The following is a 6,000-nucleotide window of genomic DNA, read 5'->3' on the forward strand; positions in this document are numbered from 1 at the left end:
GAGATGTATGGAGGGGCAGAGTTGTGGAGAGCTTTATGGGTGAGGGTGAGGAGCTTGAAGTGGATTCTGGATTTGATGGGTAACCAGTGCAGTGACTGGCACAGAGGGGAGACGTCGGTATAGCGGCTGGAGAGGAAGATGAGTCTGGCTGCTGCGTTCAGGATAGACTGGAGAGGGGAGAGCTTAGACAGAGGAAGACCGATTAGTAGGGAGTTACAGTATTCAAGACAGGAATGGATCAGGGCGACAGTCAGAGTCTGAGCGGTGTCAGTGGTGAGGAATGGGCGGATTCTGGAGATGTTTTTGAGATGGAGATGACAGGAGCGTGTAAGAGCTTGGATGTAGGGAGTGAAGGATAGATCAGAGTCTAGCATAACCCCCAGACATCGAGCTTGATGCACAGGAGTGATGCTAGTACCACAGACTGAGAGGGAGATGTCGGGTTTAGGTTTGTTAGAGGGAGGAAATACAAGAAGTTCAGTTTTAGAGAGATTGAGTTTGAGAAACAGAGAGGTCATAGTGTTAGAGAGAGCGGATAGGCAGTCACTAGTATTTTGCAGGAAGGCAGGGGAGACGTCACGGGAAGAAGTGTATAACTGGGTGTCATCAGCATAAAGATGGTATTGGAAACCAAACCTGCTGATGGTCTGTCCGATGGGGGCTGTATAGAGGGAGAAGAGGAGGGGACCCAGGACTGACCCCTGGGGAACCCCAACAGTAAGAGGTAGGGGACTGAAAGTAGAGCCAGAGAAGGATACACTGAAGGAGCGGTCAGAGAGGTAGGAAGAGAACCAAGAGAGAGCAGAGTCCTTGAGGCCAAGAGAGCTGAGCATGGAGAGGAGAAGCTGGTGGTCCACAGTGTCAAACGCTGCTGAGAGATCCAGGAGAATCAGCAAGGAATAGTTTCCTTGTGACTTGGCCTTCAGGAGGTCGTTTGACACCTTGGTGAGAGCAGTTTCAGTGGAGTGAAGGGGTCGGAAACCAGACTGTAGAGGGTCAAGAAGAGAGTTATCAGAGAGATAGCGGGTTAGGCGAGAGTAGACAAGACGTTCCAGGAGCTTAGAGATGAAGGGGAGATTGGAGACAGGCCGATAGTTGGCTGCACAGGATGGATCTAAAGAAGGTTTTTTCAGCAGTGGGGTTATAATAGAGTGTTTGAATGAGGAGGGAAAGATACCAGAGGAGAGGGAGAGGTTGAATATTTTGGTGAGGTGAGCAGTGACAGCAGGAGAGAGGGACTGGAGGAGGTGCGAGGGAATAGGGTCACTAGGGCAGGTAGTAGGACGAGAGGAGGAGAGGAGCTTGGAGACTTCTTCCTCTGTCACTGGGTCAAAGGCTGAGAGCGAAGGGGGAGAGGGAAGGGGACCTATGGGAGAAGTAATAGGAGCTATGGGACTTTGGGGCTGGGAGGTGATGTCGGAGCGGAGAGTGTCAATTTTGGTTTTAAAGAAGGAGGCCAGGTCTTCAGCGCAGAGGTCAGTAATGGGTGTCTGAACTTTGGGCTTAAGAAGAGAGTTAAAGGTGTTGAAGAGGTGTTTTGGATTGTTGGAGAGGGAAGAGATGAGAGAGGTAAAGTAAGCCTGTTTGGCAAGGTGGAGGGCAGAGTAATAAGATTTGAGGGTGAATTTGTAATGAATGAAATCAGCGGAGGTTCTCGATTTCCTCCACAGACGTTCGGCCGTCCTGGAGCACCGCCGAAGAAAGCGAGTTTTCGGGGTGTGCCAGGGCTGCCGGCATCTGTGGCGGGGTGTGCGGAGAGTAGGGGGGGCTACAGAGTCTAGGGTAGTTTTAAGGGTGTTGTGGTAGTGTTGTGTGGCTGTGTTTGGGCAGGTGAGGGATGAGATTGGGGACAGTGAGGATTGAAGGGAGTCTATGAGTTGAGGAGTGTTAATACCACATAGATTTCTGTATATGTATGGGGTAGGAGTGTCAGGAGTGGGGCAGATGTTGGTAATGGAGAAAGAGAGAAGGTTGTGGTCTGATAGCTCAGATGGATCGTTAGAAAAGTTAGAAACAGAACAGTGGCGGAAGAAGATCAGATCCAGTGAATTCCCACCATTGTGTGTGGGAGAGTTGGTTAGTTGTGAGAGGCCAAAGGAGGAGGTTAGAGAGAGAAGCTGAGAGGCAGCAGGGGAGATGGGAATATCAATAGGGATGTTGAAGTCACCCAGAATAAGTGTGGGGACTTCTGTACATAAGAAATGAGGGAGCCAGGTGGCAAAGTGGTCAAGGAATTGTCGAGGAGAGCCAGGGGGACGGTAGATGACAGCTACTCTAAGGGGGAGTGGGCGGAAGAGTCTGAGGGTGTGAACCTCGAAGGAGGGGAATGAGAGTGAGGGCTCAGGTGAGATTACCTGGAAGGTGCACTGTGGGGAGAGAAGAACCCCAACTCCTCCACCATGCCTACCCTCAGGTCTGGGGGTGTGGGAGAGATGAAAACCACCATAGGATAGAGCAGCAGGGGAAGCAGTGTCCGATGGTTGCAGCCAGGTTTCAGTGAGGGCAAGAAAGGTGAAGGATTTGTTAATGAAGAGATCATGAATCTCAGTGAGTTTGTTACACACTGAGCGAGAGTTCAAGAGGGCGCAGGTGAAGGATGCTGGAGAGACAGAGGAAAGGGAGGACGGCAGACAGTGGGTCTTAGTGAGCTTAAAACAGTTTTTGGATGGAAGTGAAAGAGAAGGATTAGCAGTAAAGGAAGGAGGACCAGGATTAGGAGAGATGTCACCAGCAGCCAGAAGCAGGAGGATAGAAAGAGACATGACTTAAGGTATTGCTGAGTCCCTTCGTCTATCCCCTACCGACCACTACCCCCCCACTAAAACCCCGTATACCACACACCCCCTCCCCCCTTTTGCCCATTAATTGAGGACACCTCCTTTAACGTTGGAAAAAATTGGCCATAACAGCCTCTTTATTAAAAGTGCTTCCAATAATTAACAAACATAAAAATAAATAACAATAATAACCATAACATTAGTTAACCCATTATGACTAGGGAGGTCTGGCAGAGCACCCTGCAGCAGCACCAGTATTCCTGGCTATCCCCCCAGCCGCACCGCGCCGACTCAGGGGCTGACAAATCTGTCATCTGGCACTGCACCATTTCCCATCCACAAGCCACCAAACAAGCGGGGAGTATCATCCCTCTTATGGGTCCCCATCCAAATTACCACCTTAACGTGCCCTGCAAGACCTCCCTACCGCAGGCTGCCATGACAAAGAAAGCACCCAAAGCCCACACCCGAACACCAAAAGCCTGTAATAGGGCGGGCGGGCGGGCTGAATCAGGTCCGGCAAGAACTGTAGCTCCACCTCTTCCTCCTCTTCTTATAACACCGCGTCCGTTGGTAAGTGACTCACCTAGCAACTCCCGCGTTTTCTCCTCAAACCCCTCACCCCCTCCCAACTGGCTCACACTTAACCCCTTACTGCCCCACTTAACCCTTTAAACTACATTCCCAGCTAACCTAGTCATGCTGGGCCTCCGCTAGGTCTGCGCCTCCCGCTCCGTGCCCTTCCTGCAGGTGATTAAGCAGAAGGTTAAAAGACTTGAGAGAGCGACTTCTGTGCTGAACAGTGGAAGGAGTTGTAGGGAGGTGAGTGAGAGTGTACAGGGTATGGGAGCAATGCATAGGGGGGAGGAGAGGAGAGAGGGGCTGATGTGGATGTAATTTATAGTGTGGATAGAGGGTGGGTAGGACAGACAGAGAACACAGGAGGTACAGACAAGGATAGTTAGGAAGTTAGTGAAGTATTTCATGGTGATCAGATGTAACTTACAAAAGAGTGTATTTTCAGCAGTCCTTCTCTGATCAATTCTGATCCAATTCTGGTATAACTATTTTACCTTTCATAAAGAAAAAAATCGAAATAATCGTTTACAGAAGACTTCCTGAAATGGCTGAATTTTGAAAAAATATATATATATATATTTTTTTTTTTAAATCACTTAAGGGGTTTATTACCAAAATATGTCATTGCCCATAAAAACTAGAAATTTTCTTTTTGAATTTTTTTCTCTTTTTGTGACTGCCATTTGGGCAGAAGTGACAACAGGACGTGCAGCTATATTGGTTGTCACCTTTCCAGAGATTAATGCCATCATGAAAATGAATGGGAGATAGTACTGTGCAACTGTCACTATTATTCCTTTGTAGAGTGGCCCCAGTCATTAAAGGGGTTGTCCAGTGAAAATCTTTTTCTTTCTTTAGAAAGTTATATAGATTTGTAATTTACTTCAATTTAAAAATCTCAAGTATTCCAGTACTCATCAGCTGCTGTTTGTCCTGCAGCAAGTGGTGTATTCTTTCCAGTCTGACACAGTGCTCTCTGCCACCTCTGTCTATGTCAGGAACTGTCCAGAGCAGGAGAGGTTTTCTATGGTTATTTGCTGCTGCTCTGGACAGTTCCTGACATGGACAGAGGTGGCAGCAGAGAGCACTGTGTCAGACTGGAAAGAATACACCACCTCCTGCAGGACATACAGCAGCTCATAACTACTGGAAGACTGGAGATTTTTAAATAGAAGTAAATTACAAATCTATATAACTTTCTGACACCAGTTGATTTGAAAGAAAAAAAGATTTTCACTGGATAACCCCTTTAATGAATTGTCTTTAGTATTTTATTTAGCAGTACCACCCTAGACCTCATGGTGTGCTGTTACATTTGGACTCTTCTAGTAAAATACCCCACCTAGTGGCTGAACAGTCAATGGTGGTTTCTTTTTCATCATCTTTCTATACATCAAGGTTGTGGGTATTGATCCAGGCTTTGCTTTACTGTGCTGTGCAATAGTATAAGATGCTTTGTATAGGTCCCCTATGCAAACACTAATTATTCTCTCTGCAATTAAAGATCATATAGGACCCATTGTATTTTTTGGGCCGGTGCACATGACCATGCATTTTACAGTCAGTGCATTGGCCCAGAGCCTATTGGACTCCTAGACTTCTATTGGCCTCACTGTCCGTGATTGCAGGTGACCTATGGATGACCGCAAAACCAATAGGGATAAGCTGCAGCAGCAGAATATTGTCACTTTACGCCTTATCTTTCTATAGTTACTGTTGTGTGACATAAAGTTTTCTCAGACCTTACAGCTCACTGTATCCGTCACAGTGGTTCAGCACTCGTCTATTAATATTACATATGTTTACCTGGCTATAACTGATAACCAGATAGAGAAATGGAGAGGAGACATAGGTAATGGTCATCTAGCCCCATCTAGTGGTGAGTACTAGAACTGCCATCATAGTATTAGGCCACAACAGAAGTGTGTACAGGGCATACTTTTTTTTATTTTTTTTTAAATATAGAATAAGGACGGTTGTCATCAACATCCTACTGAATGTTTCCTGATACCAATATGGGATTGGTGGTTATTTTGATTAAAACAAAATAAAAATGTATTAATAACCAATTATGATATAGAATTAAAAAATATAATAATAATAAAACTTATCTAGGACTGTACAGCATTTCTAGGACTGTACCACAATTCTACAACTGGACCACAAATCTAGGACTGTATGGCAATTCTAGGACTGTACGGCAATTCTAGGACTGGACCGCAATTCTAGGACTGTACCGCAATTCTAGGACTGCACCACAAATCTAGGACTGTACCACAATTCTAGGACTGGACCACAAATCTAGGACTGGACCACAAATCTAGGACTGTACGGCAATTCTAGGACTGTACGGCAATTCTAGGACTGTACCAAAAATCTAGGACTGTACAGCAATTCTAGGACTGTACCGCAATTCTAGGACTGTACCGCAATTCTAGGACTGTACTGCAATTCTAGGACTGGACCACAAATCTAGGACTGTACGGCAATTCTAGGACTGTACTGCAATTCTAGGACTGGACCACAAATCTAGGACTGTACCACAAATCTAGGACTGTACCACAAATCTAGGACTGTACTGCAATTCTAGGACTGTACCACAAATCTAGGACTGTACCACAAATCTAGGACTGTACCACAAATC

At 46.3% G+C, this 6,000-nt stretch overlaps 1 protein-coding gene across 7 annotated transcripts in view; it reads left to right on the forward strand.

Moving 5' to 3' along the window:
* The window catches only part of DLG2 (discs large MAGUK scaffold protein 2), an 818,767-nt gene that overhangs the window by 400,218 nt on the left and 412,549 nt on the right, over positions 1–6,000 (forward strand). The window lies entirely within an intron of this gene.

Source organism: Dendropsophus ebraccatus, chromosome 5, assembly GCF_027789765.1.
Source record: "Dendropsophus ebraccatus isolate aDenEbr1 chromosome 5, aDenEbr1.pat, whole genome shotgun sequence".
NCBI classification, from domain to species: Eukaryota; Metazoa; Chordata; class Amphibia; order Anura; family Hylidae; genus Dendropsophus; species Dendropsophus ebraccatus.